Here is a 24,231-nt window from a genome sequence, read left to right as displayed (position 1 = left end):
TAACCAAGTTAAAGTCTTGGCAGCTTCTATGTATTTCTGCCTTCTTTCTGTACACGTCCTTTCGCCACAGAAGTGCTCCTTTGTTATAATTTTCATAGCAGTATTTAATATTCCTTGCTAAATCACAGACTGCTGGCACTAGATACCACCTGCACCATGCTGTGAATGCAAAGCATACCTTTAGGATGTCACTTCTGTCGGATCATTAAGCTACAATGGATAGCACATGGACGCTATCAGCACAAACTTCAGAAGAAAACCAAGCAGCTGCAAAGTGCAATGCTGCTGTCAATAGCATTCACTGTGCACACCAGGCTCTTCCCAGTCTCTGGGGTACAATTGTACTTTAAGAAAGGGTGAGCAGGATAAAGAAAAGAAAGCATTCAAACCGAAACAATCTTGTTCCACATGCAATGTGACCATTAACAATTAGAGCAGATCTCATTCTTAACTGCCAGCATGGAAAGATTGCTCGTCCCCAGGCTGTGGGGTGGGAAATTTGCTTTCCACATGGCGTAATTTGCTTGAGTGCATGTACCCTTAGCAGTCTCCCCAGTCCTTGCTCTGAATCTTTTCTCTGAATATTAGCTCTATCCATACTGTCTCAATTCTTTCCTCCTTTCAATGCCAAGCAGCTCCCTCTTACCTTTTGCTATGCAGCTTACTTAATCACAGCTTACTCAGACACCCTAGTGTTCCGTGTAGCTGCAGAACCTTCCACTTCCCACAGCAATGGCTGTATCTCCTCACTCATCAGCACAGCTCGAACAAGCAAGCAGTGTGTGTTGGCAAGCAGCTCTCCTGCTGCTTCCAGCAAGCCACACTGCCAGCACTGCTCAGCCCAGAGGACTCCTTTCTGCCTTCCAGGGTTAGCACTCCAGAGCCCACAGGATGCTGCCTTTCTCCCACAGCTCCGCACATTTCTTTGCCCCACAGGACTTTATGTACATAAACACTGTTCTAATATTATTTCTCCATGTTAGCAATTACTGCTGAACCCACAGACCCATTATGTGACCACGACTAAGAGGCAAGCAACACAGCTGAAAAGAGGCAATTAAGATGTCTGTAACACACTCCTAAGGAAAAGTCCGTCTACAACACTGATAATCTGAGACTCCCCTGTATGGAGTAAACAAAACTGCAATCAACTTTGGCCCAATGCATTTAAGCTCTGTGGGAAAGAGCTGCAGACAGCTCCATCCGCAGCTCTAACACAGCCCCACTGTGATGCTGTGGGAATAGTCAAAAAGTAAATATTTACTCTGACCCACGATGGGGCTATGCTGAAGTGTATTTGCTTGTATTGTGGAAAGTTTAATTAAAAAGTCATTCTGTTAATATAATTTGTGTGCTTGTGAAACGTCCAAGATGCAGTTTTCCAATTAGAGCTTTAGTGGCTGGGTTTTCTTAACTGCTCTAAAACTAAACCTGTGTCCAAAAATTACATTTGTTTATAACATTAAATTTATCTGTCAGAAAATAGCAGAATTATGTGAATAAAAAGAAAAGAACACTTAAAATTCATCAGAGGAAATGTAAAGGGGAAAAAAAACCCCATGATTCTCTTTTGTGACGAGTGCGCTTGTTTATGATGCATACTGACAAACACTGGTCATTGGCAAGATATGCAAATATATACAATATGCACAAAAGTTAGACATCCCAAGGAACAAGAATAAGTTACACGATGATCTCCCTATACAACACTATGTTCTGCTGAAGGTCAAGGCCTTTTTAATTCAGTAAAGCTATGAGAATATCTGCATCAAGTCATCTGGATATTCAGGATACATTCAGTAAGTACATTAAAGGTTTGATATAAACTTGACTACCAAACTTGGAATCATAGAATAATTTGTGTCGGAGGGGACCCTTAAAAGCTGTCTACCCAACTCCCCTGCACTGAACAGGGGCACCCACAGCTCTCAGAGCACCTGATTCTTTCTTGTCACTGCAAATCATCCTAACACACTTTTCGAGCAATTAATTAACAGTGGAAGGTACAAGACAGCCAACAAGCACAATCAAATAAAGAGAACTAGAAAATACCTCCTTTAAAATAATGTTCATACCATGCTCTTATCAGCTCACATTAATACAGTGTTAAACACACAGCAAAGTGGATTTGTATAGCGACCTTTCTTTAAACACATAATGTTAACTAAAAGGCTCAGTGCAGGATCAGTAAACACTGGTATACCTGTACGTACATGGACACTGGGAGACACGGGAGTTTAACTCCATAGTTATTCCAGCCTTGACTAAAAGCCCTCTAAGTTGTTTCCTCTGAGTCAGATACAGACAAAGAACAAATAACACAAGTAATCCGTGCTGTTCTGCAATAATGGGTAGCTCAGGCACTGCACAAGAAACAGATTTTATACAACTGAAAAGCAGATCTGGGAGGTTTCTGCCCTCTAAACAGAAAATAATTAGGTTCTCTGGGTAATTTGTAGCAGCAAGGTTAAAAGACAGTTAAACCTTTTCTAGCATAAACTACTTAAGTCACAACAGCTACAAAAAGCAGTGGTTATTTCAGATTATTGTGCAGACTCAGAGGAATACAGTAATACATTTATGATCTTGGCATGAGAGTCAGAAGAACTTTGTTCAGGCTTGTAACGTACTTGTGGCTGACTTGCATGGCCCATTCCCACTTACTAACACCATTTATCCACTAGAAAGTAAAGGTAACCAAAGGGATTGAGAAAAGTATATCTAATAGCAAGATGCCATAATATGTAAGGACCACAGCCTAAAATCTTAGGAGTCGAGAGTATTACAAATGCTTTCAAAACCAAGAGAAGTCAATATTAATACTTTAAGGAAGGTGTCAGGATGGCTGCTTATAGGTTCCTAGCAGCAATTCTACGTTAGGGGCAATGAGTTACTAAACATATATTCAAAATTTAATTATCTACCTTCTGGTAATTTGGGGAAAATGCATCAGATAGGGCAGGTTAAATAATTTGTTTGTATGATCAGACACAAGAGCATTAGGATTCTTCCTTGGGTTGAGCTGTTCTTGAGCAACTCTCAGCTTCCTCACTTACTTGAAAGCCAAGGGCCAGCAGTGGTGACTAAGTATATAGCTCCGAATTGTGGGGACTGATAATCTCCATTACAAGAACGTTAATAAATAGTTCCAGGTATGTTCTATTTCTGATCTGAAACAAAATCAGCAAACTAAAGATATGTTGAAAACAACTGCTCTGAATTTCCACACTGTTTTTGGAGATTGTCTACTCACCTTTGAGATTGTGTGTATGTATACAATGACAAATAAGAGTATTAAACAGACATTTTTCAAAAGCTATCCCTTTTCAAGGGTCTGGAATGAGTTCCAAATGGCACGAAACATCACAAATAATGTCCTCCGAAGCCCAGAACAATTTTATGGGTTTTGTGGGTGGCTGGATGTTGAGACCAACCAACCTGACCAAAGAATTATTTTGATACAAGCATCACAATACTAGATCTAAATTCCTTACTCTGAAAAACACTACAGCCAAGGGTCTTCATCTCTCATTCTGGTACAAATGCTCAGCTTGCCTTATTTGAGATGCTTGCTGAAACTTATTAAAAAATAAATAAATCACAGAAGTATTCTTTCAGCTGACTACATTTGTTGGACTCACCATAAATAATCACTGAAACTTCATTTTCACATTCTAAAATAAACAAGACCAGGGAGAGATTAGATTACAAAGCAGTAATCAGCAAGTTCTGTTACTGCAGAGTGAGGGGCTAGTGCCCGTATGTGGAGCCAAAATCCCAGTAAGAGTACTATTTTCCCTCGTGTTTAACCTTGAACACACCAGGACTGTGAGAAACCCTTCAACTTCTTTGTTCCATAGTTAGACCTAATAAAACACAGACTTGCGTAAGCGATTAATTATTAAGACATTAGTTGCAAACTAGAATATTATGAACAGAAGGAATTTGTTAGCACCAGCTCTCAGCTCAACTGCCAACAAATTAGAATTACTGCAGCTGAACCAATCCCACAAACAGCAGTTACATGGAAGAGCCTGCATTTACAAAATTAATTGCCTATCACAGCCATTTCTGCAGAATAACCATCACAAGCCACGTCCCTGCAGGAGGAACTGCAGATAGTACAATAGCCAGTGGAAACTCTGCAGCATTACCAAGTTGTCAAAACATTGGGCAGCTCTACTGGAAGGCACCAAACACGAGCAGACACTCTGTCTCTAAGTTTACAAACAGCACCCAATAACATTGCAGCATCTAGCAGCAAAGAAATGCTCAGACACCACACTGAAGACCAACAGAACACGTAATGCAAAACATGTCTAACATCAGCTAACAGAAATAACATACTCAAAACCATAGCTCCCTACGAACAGAGTTGGTTTTCTCAGTGGTATCTAGTAGCTGAAATAAATGTTTAGGACTACATGGTGTGCAGACAGTAGTCAGCAACATCCAATACAGAGTAAAGGAGAGATGCACATGCCTAACAAATGACTCAAACATGTTTCAAAGGGTAACAAAGCCAATTCAGACAGCAACTATCACTTCTGGGTGTAAAAAACACCTTTTGTAAAGCCTGTAAGTGGAACCATTCCTACTCAAGTAAGCTAGGGGAGTAGATGACATGCAGTCTATTAACAAAACATCCACTGAGAGGGATGATATGATGTTGGTTCATTTATTTATTTATTTATTTATTTATTTGAACAGATAATTCCTAGTTCTAGGGTGTAAGCCACTAAGAAGTGTAGAGAAAAACATTTGCTACAGCTTGGCAGTAATGCACTCCATGACTTAAAGGAATGAATAGCTCATGTGCAAATGTTGTGACCTTAAGATACTGCCAATTTAATTTCTCATAATCCTCAGAGGTGGCAGCATCCCTGACAGCATGCATTCAAGGGACCACAATGAGCCGCTTCACTTGAGCTCCTCAAGAGGCACGTGCTTTCTTAGGAGGAGGTATACACCAAAACACACACCAGGAAGGGATGTGCCGGATGCATCAGCCCTGAACAAAGATTCCAGCCCTGCAGTAGTTTGAGCAAAACCAAATTGGACTGTCTTTAAGTTGATGAACTGGAAAGAAAGGCCATTCCCACTGCTCTAAGAGAAAGGACAAGAATGGTCTCAGGATATAGACAGGAGAGACCCCAGAGTTCAAGCTGTTAACGCTAGTGTATGCCCTTTCTGGCACCACACAGGCTAACATCACCGAGCCCTGAAACAGGCACAGAAGCACCAAATCATGCATTTGGTAATGCTGCCCCAGGCAGCTGCCAACTGCACCAAGGCTCACTGCATGTGCTGCCTGCAGCCTGGCGGCCCTACATAAGCCCCAGGACCTACAGAGAAAGGAGATGCTTTACCTTTGTTTTTCTCTTCATCTTTGTTATAAGGAACAAGTCATTTACCTGGATTTATTATTCCTGGATGCAGAAAGCTATTCGTGGGACCCTTCCCTGCCCAGCACTGCTGTCCAAGTTCTCTCAAGCTCCAAAACCTTCACTTGTGGCTTCTAGAAACACTTCCAATCAGGGGAAAACATAATTAAGAAAATATATGTGGAGATATTTGAAGATTTCTATAGACATGGAGCCTGAAGCTAATTAAAATCACTCCAGATGGTCCTGGCTTTATGTCAGACTTGTTCAATGTGTAGCCCATAAGGGCTAGATTTGTAAAATGAAAGCCTGAATCCACAGTTCCCACGCTCCCATGAAGAAATTTCCTTCACGCACAGAGCGAAGTTAAAAACGGTTAAAAGGAGAAACCGTAAAGATTTTGTGGAGGAATTTTATAGGCAGAGCTACAATCACTGTCTTTACATTTGTTGTGCGTTGCTGATACACAGACAAGCTAACTGTCAGCAGCTTTTCCAGCTGATCATTTTGCCCCTATAAATGCTCAATTTCAAGTTTGATGGGTTTTTTTTTTAATTAATAGCTTTCAAATATATATATATATATTTTTGCAAAGGCAGCAAGGGGCTTTTTATTTCAGAAGGAATACAATTAAAAAGCAGCACGGGACTTCTGAAACCTCCCACTTGGTGCTGATCACTGTTTAAGCTCCGTATTTCGTTACACGGATTACTGGCTCATTTCCAAGCAATAGTTCCTCTTTTGCCAGGAAGCTGAAGAAAGACTGTGCCTTCTGAGAAAACACTGAGCAACTTTTCTGGAAGCTGACTGCCATTTGAGTATCACAAATATTTCTTTGTGGCACCAAAACAGATTCTTATCCAAATACATGCAGCTTAGCAAAGTTCTACCAGAAAAAAACCTCACCTTCCCTTGGAGATACTTTTTCCAGTGTTGAGATGGTGGAATTACAGTGCAGAAGTGTTTAATGGGTAGTTCTTGTGTTCTGTGATTTTATGTATACAGTTATGAATCAAGTTAGGACTTCTGTCACCTAAATGATGCATTCAAAACAGCAATGATAGCTTCTGACACACATAACAGGCATGACTGCTAGCAAATTTAACTTTGTTGCTTAACATCTCTGATTACTAGACTTGTTTTCAGTCACTTAACAACCACGTCTAAATTAATCACCACATTAAAGTTCTGCAGACTGGATTTCTGCCTTAAAGGGACAGAAGAGCTTTTAGTGTTTCACACAAAACATCTCAACTCTTCATTAGGACAGGACTAGACAAGACATCACCTGGGATGTACTTTGGAGACATACTGAAAAACAAAATAGGAGATTAGCATCTGAAATAAATGAGAATCTTCTGATCTTCCTCTAACAGTTTCCCTTCTTTAATATCAGGATAATTGACATCTCAGTGACACTGAGTGACTCAAGCTTTTGCAGAGGCAGTAACTCTCTTGTACTACCTTCAATGTGCAGTTTAAGCTAAGAAAGAAATCTCAAAAGTAAGACAAACTCTTGGAATTAAAGGAATAGAACAAAAACTATCCAGTTACATCCAGTCTTTATACTACAGCCTGCACCATTCACTATCCAGCAGTTGGCTCAGATGCTGTTTGTATGTTAATTCTCATTTGGGCACTCACTGGTATTTCATAAACTCATTTTTCTGGTGAGTGATGGGATAAACTGATATATATACGCTGCCTGGAGTTGGCACAACCTCAGCCCAGTGGGTCCTGCCAGCGTGCCATGGAATGAAAGGATCTGGTCTATGAAAGAACAGGAGGACAATGTCTTCCACATTGTATTCCTTGATCCCTGTGACCTTGCTAGGCAGTTCTCCTCCCTTCTATATGGAAATCTGGAAGTTTCAAATAGCTGCATAATAAATGAAACAATCTGTCTGCCAAGAGTACTCACCCATCACACTTGTCTTTCATCCTTGACAAGGGCCTGATTCTCTTTTCTGAAACTCTTGGGTATAAGCCACAGTTAACTACGCTTGGGCAAGACAGAAAGTCACATCATCAGGTTTGGATTTTTCCTTGAAAACATGAGGTAGTAGATGAGGAACCTACTAACCCAAAAGGCCAATAGATGTGTCTTTCCCAGGCAGCTCAGTACAACAGTACTCTTTCTGCCTGTTTCTAACACAGCTTAACTACAAAAATTTCACTTGATCGATATAATTCAAATAATAAAGTACAAAATACAAATCCTGCAGTCCCAATGTTTATCTCTTTTTCTTTTTTTCCTTTGTCATTATATTCTAAGACGAGCTTTCATTTAGTTAGCCTACATCTTGTACGTAAGGCTATGGCAAACTAAGTCACAGTGACAGAGCCCATTCGGGGAGCAGAGGCATCGCTTGTGCTTGCCAGGAAATATCCGCTGACAACTGGGCAGAACCAAGAATCAATTGAGCCTCATAGCTTGTACACTTTTCCTGTTTTTCCAGATAAACTGGGCATGGCCAAGAGAGACAAGTTTTCAACACTGAAAATGGTGCAGCAATCAATTTGAACCACATGTTCCTCCACCTCCAGTATTTCCACCCTCAAGAACAATTATTTGAAATAGCACAAGTGGCTCTTGACAAAGAAGCACAAACTTCTCGCGAATGCTGAAGCTTTATTATGCCAGGTCTCCTGAACACAGACAACTTCAATGCAAACGACAGAAAAGGGAATCACCAGGAATCTTTCCCTTGGTCACAGACAAGAAGTTAGCCCCAACATGGAATGCAAAATGATAACACTTTTCTCAGAAAACAGTTAGGAGTTAACAACACGTACAGCTTTGCAAAATGAAGAAAAGCTTCTTTATGCTTGCAGTAATTCAACACAGATCTTTTCAGTACCGTAAGAAGTTACACAAGCCGGGGAGGAAAGGGAGAGAAGTACCCTAAAACAAAATCAATGCAGTTCAAAGATGGCAAACACAGTTTCAGTCATCAAACTCCGGAGCCATAACACTTGGTAATCTGAAAAAGATTAAATGGCTTCCATGTTAGAGTGTTCCGTGAGCAAGAGATAAATGGGAACATACCAAAGGTCCGAAGTGTACCGGCTGAATAAAACCCAATTTGTTCTGCGTTCCGAGATGGCACTCTGCTTTGCTGAGCTTTAGTAGAAGAAGGAGGCTGAGTCCAGCCAACAATTCCTTGAACATGCAAACCCCTGCCCTGCAAATCAACAGCAAGAGCAGCCAAAGGGTATAACAAAGACCCTTTCAAGCACAGGAAAAATCAAAGGACAAAACAACTACTGTGAAAGAGCCCAGACTTCTATACCCTATAACACTTCCAAAGCTGGGGCTTTATGGGAATTCATTACTTTACTTGTATACTCTTACACTTGATGTTACTGACATATTAGTTCTTTTAAATTATTTCACTAACCAGAACCATCATGAGCTAGCTGTGGCAAACTCACTGTAATGAACCCTGTGCGCTTGAACATTCGTTTGATATAGCTATACAGCTATATAGCTATAGTGATATAGCTGCTCCAAATTTTACACCAAGCATCCAGAGCTTTGTTGACCTTACAGAACATTCTGAAAAAGAATAACCTCAAGCTGTAAGAAATTTGTGAGTGCTAGCCCAGCATGTACGGCCCGCATCACTAGCTACTGAACAAATATGTACTGGGAGGTTAATGTAAAACTTTAGCAATTAAAAGAAAAAAAAAAAAGATGAACAATATTTTAAATTCTTTAAAGAGATTTGTACAAGCAGACTAATTATTGTGGCAGACCCTGGAAATATCTGATTGTAAACTGCAGAGGATCTTATTGCAGCATCGTGTTCAGAAAAAGAAAGGGGGAAAAAAAGCGGGAAAACACCCCCATCCTTTTAGGATGCCTTGAGGACTTTGTACTGGGCAAAACACAACTTTTAACCACATCGTGGTTCTCCTCCAGGCTTTTTCCAGCCTTTGCTAAATTTAGATAGGAAGGTGCTGCAAATTCTTCTGAGACCGTTAATTTGGATTTTCTCCAAAATTAGGACACCTGTTGTAACAGTTTCCATATAAAAACTAAGGATACAGAAGGATTACTTAATTGACCTCAGAAATCCATTACATTGCAGCACACTGCATCTTGTTAGCATGTCCACTGGGATCGGTCATTTGTTTTAATAATGGGCTCACTGTGGAAAGTTAAGTTTCCTAGCAACACAACCGAATTGCCATGAGTCTCTGGAAGGAAAAAAATGATAAAGTAACACAGAAAAGCTTCTAAAAAAATCAGCTTTTGGCTGACTGGCCACTTATATGCTACTTATCAAAGAAATTACAGTTCTACGTATCACAGAAATCAGAAGCCAATGAGTGACATAAAAATAAAGCTTGCTGGAGCTTCCTGATCTATGGGCTTCACTGCAAACCTTTGTATAAAATGTCATTTAAAAACAAAAATATTGAACCGCAGCCAACTCCCCACCAGGAGAGGAGGTACAGGAATAAACAGCATAGGATAAAAGACTGAAGCACGGGAATACAGGAGGAAAGATATAACAAAAATTTGAAAGAATTCTGTGAAATATGATTTTTTAAAATTGATGCTTTTAGAATGTCATGCAAAAAATCAGATGATAAAACCCCAAAAAAGATATCTTCCACACTTTTCAGACTTAACAGCAAAGTTATTCTGTTAAGATTTTTCTTCTTGCTTGCTATGTCTCCCTTAACAAGTTCAATGCTGCTGGTCCAAACAATTGTAACAGAAGGAAAAACTGATTGCCATCATTACTATGTAAATCAAATGGTCTGTTTGGCAACAGCCAGGGAATCTTGATTCTTGAAACATAAGCTTACAGCGTAATAAATGTAAGAGTTTGCTTACGTTAACAATGCTGCTATTAAGCCAGCTAAATTATGACCATATTGAGACCTTCATGTGCACATCTACAACAGAAGAACTGGTTTAACTGCTCTCAGTCTGTTTCTCCTCAAATATTGTTCACCATTACTTCATGAGCCCAAGTAACTCAAGTCCTATCTAACTCCTTCCTGATATTCTGGGCTGTACAGTACTTAAGTATGCATAAGTAAACTGAAGTCTAACAGACAAATTTGGTCGATTTTTGTGATAGAAGTTTTGAGGCAGAGTGAAGTACAGGGACTTCTGGCTTTTGCTTGGGCCAGGAAGTAAATCATCACTTTGCTTTCTCAGATGTGTGACTTCCAGCATTGTTACCACTGCATGCAACCAACAAGATGAGCTTTATATGCCATCCTGACACCTCCTTCCCACCAGTTTCACTGCAGGCTTCTTACAGTGCTGCACCACCCTCCAAGGAACATGCCAGCTGCAGTGCTGCTACTGCTCCAGTCCTCCCTGCTGACCAGCAAAGAATGCAATATTTTGACTTGCATGCTTGGAGGACACATTCAAACATCATAAAAAAACTCTTTCCAAGTCAAGCCTTAAGGGTTTGTAGTAGTTGTTTTAGGCATCTGGCAGCACCTGCAAACAGAGCCTGCTTATAGTGCAGGCCAAAAGGCAAGGTCAGAACTTGGACACCTTCAACAAGTCAAAGTTATGGCAGCCAGCTTAGAAATGCGTTTTTCAAACAGTCAAAAGTCAACCAGCTTCTGGATTACTGGATCCACATTAAAGGGACAAAAGCAACAAGCCTTCTCCTTCTTGATATATTGATTGCAGGAACATAATTGCTAACATGGAGCTGTTGTTATCACTCAAGTATAAGAATGAACATTTTCACAACAGGTTATTTATGAATGTCACAAGCCTCCTTTCTCAGCTACTCCCTTAATTATCTCCCCATCTCTTTAACACACCTGCAGGAGCACACAGCATGTAAATTCTTGCTGTAAAGACTGAATGAAAGGGAAAAAAAAATCTCTCAGAAATGTTATTTGTGAAGTCCTAAAGAACATACAAGGCAAACTACAAGTGTCAGGTCTGCCATCCAAGGACATCCTACAGCGAGGTCCCACAGCTGGGATCTGCAATCAGGCTGCTGCAGCAGGACAGACAAGCAGACAACATGCACACCCACATTTCTGAGCAAGCAACAAGCACAGTTAACCCCAGCTACATAATATGTCAGCAGTCACGCAGCAGCAGAACAATTGTGCCATCTAACACAAAAGCACTTTACCTGTGATAGCCCTTCAGAGTGCAGCTCCAGTTGTGCCCCCACCCCCAAGTTGTCTCGTGTGCTGAGCACAGATATTACATAGTGCTGTACTACTGTATTCGTTCACAGGTTTTAAACAACTTCTAAAGCAGAAAGACTGATGTACTACAAAGTGCATCTTCAGTTTTTGTAGCTTCACAAAGTTCCCTAACAAATTACTTGGAGAGATTTAGGTTAAGCAATTCATAAGAGATATTAACCTCATTTTCCAAAGTAAGTCTCTGATCAGAAGGTTGTGAGTACGCTCTTCTTCATTTACTTACTGCAATGTCATCCATCAGAATGTCAAGGAAGGACTAAAAGCCAAAAGAAATAATACCCAAAGCACAGAGACACAAGCAGGCTGCCCTTGTGAAGTGGCCTTTAACTTTTACTTATTAAGCAATAGCATGCTCTCAGTAACTAAAACAAAATTAAATGCGGCACAACAAGCACACACTCTTCCACTTTGATCTGCCTAAGACAACTTGCCTAGCACAGGAACTCTCAATTACATGTGTCTGACTGCGTTATTTGGGCTTTTAAGATAAGACCTAGATATGGCTGTCTTTCCTTTGAGATGTTTTGAGTGCTCATATTACTGCCTTGGGCCAGTGACTGAAAAGCACTGAGTGAACAGCCCGGCTTGGAGGGCTCTAACTCAAAACAGAGCTGTACAGCCCCCATGGGTTGGATAAAGCAAACAAACTAAACATCCCTCTACCCAGACTCACTCTGAACTTCTCTGGTACTAGGATCAACTTACAGGAAATCAGCAAGGAAATCAACTTACAGAAGAAATGACCTAAACCATAACACAAATAGGGAATTTTTCATCCCAACTAGAAATAATGTATAAATCCTCCCCTTGACAAACAAACACTACCCAAGTATATCATCACTGTACATGTGTGCATCTGAACCTTTTAAAATAATCTAATGTACACCATTTGCTCAGCAAATTTCAATCCAATAATCAACAGCTACCTAAATGTAAGGAACTGAAAGGAAGCCATTTTCGTTTCTACCAACCAGCTCACACTGCAGCCTTAACAGATGCTTTTACAGTCTTGTAGGAGAAAAGAAAAAGAAGCTATTTTCTGATGGATTACCTGACAAAACAGAACACATGCTATGTCCTACGGCATAGCCTTCAGGGCATTGTAATGTAAAGAAAATAAAAACAAGATTTCCATTTCAGGTCACTACAAAGAGTACTGCTGACAGGAAAAATCAGAGTGTAGGTGCCAAAAGGATGAAGCTCAGCTCTCTGATGCCTTCATAGTTTCTCATCATTTATTTCACATGCAGCAAAGGAACAAGGTTTTTTTAATGGATACTTTTCTATTTAGGAGTCTGAAATAATTTCACAAGTTAAACCCAACAATCAAGCTGAACTTTGCTCTAACAGAAGCAGCAGAATTTGTATCCACTTAAGTGGATAATCTCCCTAAGTGTTTATAATGATTGTGTTTACAGAAGCTTTATTCGACTGCATCAGTGTAAAATATGATGAAGTAGAACCCCACGTGAGCTGACACCATTTGGATTTGGCACAGCTGTTGAAGTATACTGATAATAATGTTATCCAATTCAACTAGATAAATTTTGGGCTAGGTACTTTAAATACCTACAGAAGGCCTTATTTTCTTCAAGGAGAAAATGGGGATTAAGTGGCAACCGCATAATCTATAGCCACATATTGTAGAATATAAAACACTAGTTCATTAATCATGAAAATAAAATATCTTTTGAAGCAGCCTTAAGAACTTAACTAAAATGTGCAGTGCAGGAAGAACTGGAAAAGCCCAACCACTGCTTTAACAGCTTGGGGAAATGATGCTCCATCATCCAAGAACAATTCTCAACATGACTTCAGTTCTCAGCACTGACTTACATACTTGTCACAATTTAAAAAACTAGATTTAACCTAATCTCTACCATATTCTCTACCAAGGCCTTTGACATGGTCCCCCACCACATCCTTATCTCCACATTAGAGGGATGTGGATTTGATGGGTGTACCACCTGATGGATAAGAAATTGGTTGAAAGGCTGCGGACAGAACCATTAATCACCACCCTCTATGTCCAGATGGAGGCTGGTAATGAGTGGCATCTCCCAGGGGTCTGTTTTGGGACCGGTGCTCTTTAACATCTTTATCAATGACACTGACAATGGAATCAAGTGCACCCTCAGCAAGTTTGCTGATGACACCAAGCTGAGTGGTGCAGTTCAAATGGTGGAAGGAAGGGACCTCAACAGACTTGAAAGGTGGGCCTGGGTGAACCTAATGAGGTTCAACATGGCAAAGTACAAGGTTTCGCACTTGGGCCAGAGGAATCCCAGGCACCTATACAGATTGGAAGGAGCAGTTGTTGAGAGCAGCCCTGCAGAAAAGGACCTGGGGATCCTGATGAATGAAAAACTTAACATGAGCCAGGAGTGTGCTCTTGCAGGTCGAAAAGCAAGTGGTATCCTGGGCTACATCAGGAGAGGGGTGGCCAGCAGGAACAGGGAGGAATTTCCCTCTCTACTCTGCTCTTGTGAGGCCCCATCAGGAGTACTGCATCCAGGTCTGGAGCCCCCAGTACAAGAAAGGCAGGGAGCTGTTGGAGAGGGTCCAGAGGAGAGCCAGGAAGATGATCAGGGGGCTGGAGCACCTCCCCTACGAAGGCAGGCTGAGGGAGCTGTGCTTGTTCAGCCTGGAGAAAAGAAGGGAGAAAAGAAGGCTGCAGGGTGACCTAATTGCAGCTTTTCAGTACCTAAAGGGCGCACATAAACAGGAGGGGAGTCAGCTCTTTGGAAGGGGAGATAACAGCAGGATGACGGGAAATAGTTTAAAGTTGAGGGAGGGGAGATTTAGGTTGGATGTCAGGGGGAAGTTCTTTACATAATGAGAGTGGTGGGGTGCTGGCTGGCCAGAGAGCTTATGGATGCCCCATCCATAGAGGTGGGCAGATTGGATGGGGCCCGGGGCAGCCTGGTCTAGTATTAAATGGGGAGGCTGGTGGCCCTGTCTGTGGCAGGGACGTTGGAGATTCATGATCCTTGAGGACCTTTCCAACCTCAGCCATTTTGTGATTCTGTGATATTCAGAAATGCAGTAATTTACACATTAGAATATATATTATTTCGATAAATATACATTTCACTTGCATTTCATTTATAATGATATATTCACTAAATGCATAATGCACTACTGTGTGCCTCAGTTAAGCAGTACTTTTGAATCTAGTGCACTGTTTTAATAATATATACTTGAATAATATATGCTTGACCCTCAGAGTGTCTAGTCAGAAGAACAAACACAGAGCCAGCATGCTGAGACTGTTATGTTGTCAACAGCTCTTGAAACGCTAAGAACACGTATGACAATGAGTATTTTCTTCTGGCTTAAGTTCAGTGAAAAATGGCAATGAGTGCTATTGCATTCAAAATCAAAATGGAGATCTGAGAAAATGAACATACTGCTGCAAAGTTATTGGCTTTCTGTTTGTAAATTAGGGAGGCAATAATGCAAAACTCTAAAGACACAGATTTGGCTCATAGTTATAAAGCAGTAAGAGAAGAAGGAAATAAGCAACAGAACAATACACACAAAAGAGATTGAAACTAAAAACAGATCCAGGTCAAAGAGCTCCTTTGATTTGCCCTTTTCCCCAGCTAGGAGATGCAATAAAAAAGGAAAGAATGTGACATAAGCAGAGACCAGTCAGCCATTAAGGGGTGGCCAGTTCTGGCTTCACTCTGCATGCCTTCAGTGCACATCTATATGAAATACCAAGCAAACAAATATTTCTCTTTGCCTCAACTGCCACCCACTGGAAAAGGAAAGCAACATTAATTCCAATTTGCAATACCCTAAAATAGGTCAAAAAACCAGTCTGACAGATAACTTCCAGTAGTGCCTGCACTGGAGTTCTGGAGTTGCCTTGAAAATCTTAGCAACACACCTAAGAATGGGAGAACTTGCAAATTAAACTGAAGCTGAAAACAGCAGCAAGCGAGTGCAGCACTTCTCCCTGCCCCAGCAGGCATTTGGGCTCCAGTACCAAGGTTTCAGAAAGGAGCTGGAGTTTGCAAGGCTGAAGTGAGAGGGCAGTGGGGACAGGAGCATCTCTCTGACAAACGCCGCCCAACAAGGATGGGTGGTATCATGCAGCCCAGCAGCTCTCATCACTATGCTGTGCTGCTCCTGCTACAGCCAGCTCCATCACTATGCTCACACTGCTGCTCTTGCCTTTACAACACCAATCCACCAATTTCTGTGCCTAGGTGGCAGTGGCACTGCTGCTTCCCAGTGTCAGCAACAGCGCTGATTTCTCCTGTGATGGATGGCTTCAGTGGGCTCATGGGGTGCCTGCTGGGAAGTAAGTTGGTGCAGGCCCAGTAGCTTCACCTTCTAAGTAGCAATGCAATCTGAGAAAGCTCATTCTAAAAAAAAATAAAATAGTATGAACTTCAGGCTGCCACAGAGCATTATCATCTACTTCAAGTGAAGCTTTTTCTAATTTTTGGTGTAAATGTTTAGTCTAGCTGAAGTACTTATCTGAAATAGTAATAGTATAATATTTGCATGCAGAAGCATGCATGTCAGATGCAATGCCACCAGGATAACTGCAGGCTGCACTTTGAGGATGGCAGTGAAAGTCACTCTTGAAGTATAACAGATTTTCCTGCAGGCGTGCATTCTGGTGAAGCTGCACAGAGGCTGTGATGGCACAGCTACAGAAGTCAGCCAACCATGGCTGAGAACAGCAGGCAAGCCATGATGAAGACACATCCTGACTTCCTGGAGAAGAAATCAACCTCTCCAAATCTCTGAGAACGAGTAAGTGCAGACAATCAGATTCCCAGAGAACCTTCCACGCTTTTCTCAAGTGTATATCCAATGAAGCGAGTTTTGCTAACAGATGAGCAGAGAGGTATGCACTGATTCTAGATTCCCTCACTGTAAGGGCCTGAGGAAATTGGAGGAAAATAAAAAAAAAACAAAAAGAATAAAGGCCTAATGCAAGTCCCATGGGAATTAACTGAAGGATCTGCTAACTCTTTGGTCCAAACCCCACATTTCTGCAAAAATTTGCCTGTAAAAGAAATCTACTGGGAGTGAATTATCAAGTAATATTTCTTCCACCAATCTTGAGGAACACTAGGTGAATGTAATATGAGAGTTCTTACAATTTCCTGACAGATAGATCCACTTTAGATATTTGCCCATGAATGCCCATGGCCACTGCAGCATTCCCAAGTCATTAGTAAGGATATCTGAGTTCATCAGAGGCCACAGGCATCAGCCAAAAGATGCACAAGAGAAGAGCTGGCAAGCAATTCACAGCTCAGCAAGGATACAGCATTAATGGACCACAACCCTGGACGTGAGCAGCAATCACTGTTACCACTCAGCAAGCAGAAGCAGCAGCCTATTCAAAAAAGAAAAATCTATCAGTATTGGAAGCATTTATTATAAATCTAGTCCATATATGCAAAGACACTTGTAGGACAAAAGCTTCAGATCCTACTGTAAGATTATTTACTGATTTCATCCAGAACGGGAACAGTTAATTAACAAATCCAGAAGTTCCAGCAGCACGCACTTAATGCGAGATGACCATCTGTATTCTCCTACAGGGATGTACATTAAACACAGTTTTCAAAATAAACAGGACCAAATCTTACCTCCAGAAGAACTCTTATTCTCACAAACAGCTGCGTTCCTTAGCAAGTGAATTATCGAGTTCAGCTATCAACACCAGTGAAGGTACCAAATGCTGCTTCCTTTGGTCATTCAGTGGCACCAGCAAAATGTGAAGTCATCCAGAGACATTACAAAATGTACCATACAGATCTTGAGATAAGATCTACAGGGCAGTCAGTGTCATATCATAAACATGACAGTTGTCCAGAGTTACTGCATTATGCCTGATCATACATGTTTTCCAGCGCAATACAACATAACGAGCATTTAATGGCCCCTACCAGCTGCTGGCTGGATCAGACTTTCTAAATTCTTACCAAACTATTACACAGAAGGCTTGTTGAGGATAATTTCTTTTAAGGGATAGTTACAGGATTCCTCCTCTGCTGAAAAAAGAATCAAATTCAGCCACCACTCAGAAAAGCACAGTTCACAGCAGCCACTGAACATGTTAGCAACAGCTTAGCTGCACTGCCTTTGCACTCACTGGGGAGCCTCCCAGAAACAGGCGCTCTGCAGAAGCCAAGCTTAACAGTGAGCCTGTCTGCTAGACATCTTGGATCAGCTTTTCAAGTATCCGCCTACATCTTCAAGAATCTAAATCCACAAACAGAAAAAAAGCAAATCCCTAACTTCACTACCTGAAGGGTAAACCTGACTCACAGCCAAGAACACTTCTTCCCATAAGCTGTGTCCAACATTTAATATTAAAACATCAAGAAAATTAGTACAAAGTAGCACTGATCAAATGCTTGGATTTCACAAATTCCTCAGGTGGAGAAACCATGGTAAAGCCTGAACTGCACTTCTGAAGAGAAACCAGAGAATCTGAGGAAGAATTACATATTTCAGTAGATTTCTAGTAAATAGGCACTGATGAAGGGAGGAAAAAAAGATAATTCAAATATTCCAGAGGTAACTTGACTTGAGTATTTAAAGCCATGCCATTTTCTGTCTTTGTCACCTCATCATTACAAAACTGCCATCCAACAAAGCTGAGCTGACAGAGCTCTGGGCTGTCGGCCTCAGAGGAGCAGCACTACAACTTCCCAGCTCTGGGTTGGGGAACAAAGCTGGGGCTGAGGCTGACATTTTCTGTAAATGTTTCTGGATATGCCGTATTTACAGTGAGTAGCTGTGTTTTAGCCACACCTATTGACACTCAAATCATAGATGAGATGCAGAAGACTAAACACAAAGCAAATCAGAGCCACTCATGCCCAGATATATCAAACTAGACCAGATTTCACTCGCACCTCTAAGGCAAAGTAGGAGTAACGACAGGGTAAGAGCACATGTTACGTATCCATTTTCTTCTCCTTAGCGGGTAGGCACCTTCAGTTTTCAGATCCAGTTTCTGGCAAATACAGAAGCACTGCTTTTTATTTTTTAAGTAGATCCGATGGACTGCTAATCGGAAAGGCAAGCGTGCATCTCCCTCCCTCAGAAGTCTCCTATAAACTTTTCCTGAAAGCACATTACATTCAATAGCAAACAAATTAGCAGGAAAAAAAAAAAGAGGATACCATAAGACATAATCAGCAGTTTCATGCATTTCCTTTTGTTGGAAAAATATCTTTAAAGAATTTATTCTATGGTCTGACTCTTTGGTTTGCAGCTATTGATACATATCTGCCCCATATCATTTCCTTCTCAGAGTCAGAAGCAGTCAAATCTATCATCGTTCAGAAAACAGCGATAGCTAATTTAATAGCTTCAAAATGTAACTCTGTGCGTGGATGGCAGGGCTCCTTTCTGTCACTGACAGGTTGACATACTGCTCCATTTACATACATTTTCATTAAAGAAAAAGGCAACTATAAAATAAAAGAAAATCAGAAAGATGCAGCTATACACACAGTATTTCCATTGTCCTTATCAATGGTACTTCCAGTCGCAGAGTCTGGTTCAGATCAGAACAGAAACATACTTTACAGCAGTCTTGCCAAGCCCAGATTTGTGATGTCTCTGGTACTCCTGTGCCAGAGACCTCACTTCTTAACCCTTCCTGGTGACAGAGAACAGCAGCAGAATGCCGGAGCAGTCGGTACAATCCAGGCAGCCCTATGTGACAGCAGCAGTCGTGAAGCAACTCTCTTAAAGGCAGTTAAAAACAACTGCCTTTTAAACAAGAACCAAGCACAAGTCCCTTCAGTATTATTTCTACCAGGACCACAGAGAGATCTCACAGCTCATTTCTTCATTGTCTCTTTGCAAAGCACAGTCAAGTGGATGTGGAGAGATTAATTTTCCTATGCTGCCCCAAGAGCTCTGAATAACAGGCAGTTTCCCCCTTTTTCCTGCTCATTCTTTTGATTCCACGTACAACTCAACAGAATCGAGTTCTGCATCGATACCAAGCAGGTGAAGAAAGATTCAGAGAAAGCTGAGAAGTTTTATTGCGAAGAAGAGAAAGCAGTTATAACAACAGCTGGAACACAAATGGATCTGATATTTATTAGACACCTTTTGGCCGGAACCTGACAACCAGGATGGAGACACCATATGCAAAAACAACTCAAGTAAATTATCCCATGTCCTTTCTCATCAGTGGATGATTAAATCAGGAATTAGGATCCTAACGAAGACAGTCAGCCCTCAGCCTCTGACAGTAAATCCCGTCATCTTTGTCATTCAGCTCTGACTCACATGCAATAGCCACTTCAATCTCTAGCCTATTTCTTCTTCCCTCCATTCATTTTATGGTAGGTTAAATATGTACCATACATATTTAATGAGGGGGATGGTAGAGTATCGATACATGATGCGTTTTGACTGCAGCACCAAGAGACACACCTGAGTTAGCCTTAGGGAACTTAAAATACCTGGGTCAGTGAACCCAATATGGGCACATACCTCAGTGCTGGCTAACACCTGGGAAGTATTTACACTGTACAGTGCACACCAAGGCTCATGTTGCTGCAGATTTGCTGTAGATGCTACTGCAATTCACTGGACACAAGCTCACTGTGGTGCACCCAGATGTGCTGCAGTCCCAGCCCCGGAGGCAGAGTGCTGCAGAGCAAGGGCTGGTGCAGGGGCCCCTCTTGGCAGGAGCTGCAGCCAGAGCTGAGCAATGTGGCATGGGGTGGAGGAGCAAAGCAACAGGATGACACTGGAGGCCTTCCAACAGAAATCAGGATGGATGGTCAATCGTAGCTAGCAGGCCCCAAAGTGCTCAGTTTGAGATGAACTTTAATTCTGATGACTGCAGCTTTTAGATGTTAGAAAAACCTCTGAGACCTAAAAGCTTGTACACTTTTCCTAGGAAATAAACTATTTCTAGAAAAGTTGTCATCTCTTCAGGTTTTATTGACATTTCCTTGAACTGTGTAGTAGCAAATCACACAGTTTTCTTTGAAAGGCTCTCCTAAAGGTTTCTCTTTAACTAACGTAGCAACATAACTTCTTAAGTTTTCTACTTCAGAAGTAACTTCTAGTTTAAAAATCATTCCTTCTTTATGCAGTACCTTTTAACCAGCTGTGGGATCAGAAAGCCTGCAACACTTCCACAGTTCCATCCAGTAAGAACATTGTAACCCATCTCTCAACAGGCATAGCTGTACAGGAGGGTCACAATTATGAAACACAGATGGAAAAAAGTTTGAGCCTTGTTCAGAAAAGTCTAAGCATCTTCCTGATCAAAACAGATTCAGGGACACAGAATTACCTTAGCACATATTCAGTAACTGCACAGACATTACAGCCATGTAACAGTACAGGATCTTATACTTCTGTGTCAGCCACCGAGTGGCAGCAATTTCTTTGTACCGATGTCTGAATTATGAGATATAGGATGAAAATTTCCACATATTGTTAGCTTGCAACTTGTCTAGCACACCTCTAAACTGTTTGAAGTTTAGCATCACACCGAACCACACAAACAATGCCCACTGAAATACCTGATGTGCCTTACTTCTTAAATGATTGTTTCCAAAAGCTACACATTTTGTTCTGATAAGCAAACTCCTTTAGAAGTTTGCTATATTCAATTTTACAAAGAGACTGCTGAAAAAACAGAAGAACATCTTACATTTTCTAAAAATATACAGGTCAAATTTGAAATTAACAGCATTTAAGCACTCCTTAACCTAAAGCACATAGCTGCATTTTATAAACATTTTTCTGTTATGAAACCCACAAACACACCCTGCTCCATTCATTGCAGCCTCTTATGTTTCATTCTTTCCTCAAAACTCCTATAGCAGCGCCTTGGAGTAACTGAGAGCCAGCAGTCCAACTATTAAACATAAACTAATTTTTGTAAAGCAGTCATTTTCAGGAACTAAAAGAAAATGGAAACGCTGCATATAGATTCTTAGGATTCTTGCTGAAAATCTCTTGTTCAGAAAGCTGCAGCAGTTGTGTTATAATATAGCTCCATGAGTGACCGATACAACACCGCACGGCATTATCTGATGGAAGAGGAGAGCAGGACCGGCTGCTTCCTGGCTTACTGCAGTGTTAACAGACAGAGCATGCGAGATGAGGCCAAGGTCCAAATGAGATCTGACAGAAGCTGGACACATGACAGCACCCGGAATTTTGATGCAAGCTATTCAGAGAGATGTTTGGAAGTTGCAGTCCTGACTTTAAACTCACCCTCAACACCAGGAAAGGCAGGAACACTGCTTGCTCACACCTGTCTTCTGAGTGAGTGTGAGTTTGGCTGTCTCTGTAGCTGATCAGAATTGGGGGGGGGGGGGCACGGTGCATCCAAACCACCTCTGCCTGCACTGCACTCCTGGGGTGAAGCAGCACACGGCCAGGTCACAGATCCACACATCCCTGACTTGAGTATTTCACACCCTAATGAAAGCGAGGAATTCCCCAGCGATGAGCTGAAGATGGGTTTCCCCCCTGGACGCCTACCTGTGCAACCTGGTCTAAGGAGCTGCTCTGGCAGGGGGTTGAACTCGATGATCTCTACAGGTCCCTTCCAGCCCTACAATTCTGTGTCTCCGAGAGGTGCACGCCCGGCATGTGCGCGGGAGGAGCGGGCACTGCTGCCCCCCAGCTCGCAGCCGCCCTGCTGTTTTCCGCCAGCAGCCAGCTGGAAACCGAGCGCGGGGAGGATGGGGCATTACCTGCCTCACACAGCCAGAAACTGAGCACCGAGTGGGAAGAAAAAAAAAAGAAAGGAGTAAAAAGTTAGCGCTACCCATCCTGGCGAGCCAACCCGCGTCCCTACCGGAGGCTGCGGGCACACGGAACTCCTTACCGCCTCATCCGTCCCATGGGACAGCCCCGGGCCGCCCGCCGGAGGACCTGCCCCGCTCGGGCCCGCGGTTGGCAGAGGAGCCGGCCCCATCCCGGCACCGCCGGGGCTCGGCTCCCCGAACCGGCCAAAGCACGCGGGCCCGAGCTCGGCCCGAACCCCAGCGCGGAAACGCCCCGAGGAAGAGCCACACTGCCTCGTCCCCCTCCCCTCCGCTCGCGGCGGCCCGGCCCGGCCCGCAGCCCCCCTCCCCGCCGGGAGCCCCACGGAAGCCGGATCCCGTCTCGCTTCCTCATTCACTCCGGCGCGGAGCGGGCGAGGCGGGGACGGCCGGGCGGAGGGTGCCGTCGCGCCGGGGGCCAGGTGCCAACACTCACCGCTCCCACGGGGCCACTGCCGAGTTCTGGGCGCTATCCCGGCGCAGAGCGAGACAGAAACTGAGGGAGAGAGCAGCGCCCACTGCTGCAGCGCGGCCCGGCCCGGCCCAGCCCGGCCCAGCCCGGCGCTCCCCGCCCCGCGCTCCGCCCAAGGGGTGCAGCTGTGGCCGCGCGCTCACCTGCGGATGCCGAGCCGTGCTCCGCCCCGGAGGTGCCAGGAAAGCCGGCTGCGCCCTGCCGCTCAGCCCTGCTTTCCCGGCCACGCTCTGCCCGCTTCAGCCCCCGCCCGTCGGTGCTTCGGCCGCGCCCGGAGCGGTACCGCTAGCGTCGGGCCGCGCCTCGGGCGAGGAAGGGGGTTATCCTCGGTCTGGGCGCAAAACGAGTGCGGCTCTGGGGAGCTGGAGCCCGGTTGCTGTGTGCCCTTGCCCTGCGGGGAGTGGCTTTCAAGTTTCCTCACCGCTTTGCCGCACTTCCTCTTCCAGGCTCTTAAAATAATATTGTGATGGTTTAAGAGCCGTGGGTGATGTTAGGGCGACAGGGCCAAAGCTCGGTGGGCCGCAGGTCTGGGCGCCCTGTGGAGGCACCCTCACTGCTCCTGAGGTGGTGGGCCTCGGGTCTTCAGCAGTGGTATCGGGAGTGCGTGTGTGTGTGAGGGGATTTAGGGTTGGGTTGTGGCACAGGAACGTGTGGAGCACAGTTAAGAGAGAACACGGAATCGCAGGATACCCAGAGTTGGAAGAGACCCGTGTGGACTGCGGACTCCAGCTCCTGGCTCCACACGAGATGCTCCAAAAATCAGGCCGTGTGTCTGAGTCACTGTGTTGTACAAATGATTCTTGAACTCTGGCAGCTCACTGCCATGACCCCAGGGAAGCCTGTTTGTGCCCTCTGGTGCAGGACCTTTTCCTGATATCCAGCCTGAACCTCCTCTGCCCAAAGCTGGCTTTTTGTCATCATTTTCTAACTCATACTGGTAATCTTATTATTAACTTAAGTGTGATTACACCTGCATATTCATCTTAAGTGATGTCATTCTGATGCAGTGATGAAACTCCCAACTTTTCTGTGGTGTGATAGTAATGGTGGGTGTTTTCTAGGCAGGCGCCAGAGCGCTGCCGAGGGCTGTGACCAGCTGTCAGAAGGTTGCAGTTGTCTCTGGAAAGCTGGGTCCCACCTGAGTGCTGTCCAGCTTCTTCCCTGACGGTTTCACTTCATACGCACAAGGTGATGTGGGAGTTCCTCAGTTTTCTGGCATCAAATCTGAATGGCTATAATGAGTTTATAAATCAGCCTTCGTGATGTATTTATTTAATATATACAACGTTTAAAGTACCTTACTTTAAAAGGAAAATGCCACCAGCTGAGAGTTCAGTAGATGATACTCTGTTTGGGTGAAAGCAAT

General features: G+C 43.1%; 1 protein-coding gene across 3 annotated transcripts in view; it reads right to left on the bottom strand.

Annotated features, from left to right (window-relative positions):
• The window catches only part of PRKCD (protein kinase C delta), a 62,759-nt gene extending 39,540 nt beyond the window's left edge, over nucleotides 1-23,219 (bottom strand). For 2 of the 3 annotated variants that reach the window (XM_065749517.1, XM_065749520.1), the window contains exon 1: nucleotides 22,830-22,926. The gene's annotated coding sequence lies outside the window, so the exon portion shown is untranslated. Of the gene's footprint in view, nucleotides 1-22,829; nucleotides 22,927-23,008 lie in introns of those variants that run through there. The other variant, XM_065749519.1, reaches the window with a different exon arrangement.
• Nucleotides 23,220-24,231: the final 1,012 nt, after the last annotated feature.

Source organism: Cyrtonyx montezumae, unplaced genomic scaffold (assembly GCF_038088225.1).
Source record: "Cyrtonyx montezumae isolate F1298 unplaced genomic scaffold, pur_monq_1.0 scaffold_6, whole genome shotgun sequence".
Taxonomy (NCBI): domain Eukaryota; kingdom Metazoa; phylum Chordata; class Aves; order Galliformes; family Odontophoridae; genus Cyrtonyx; species Cyrtonyx montezumae.
This window is presented reverse-complemented; position numbering and strand designations above follow the sequence as displayed.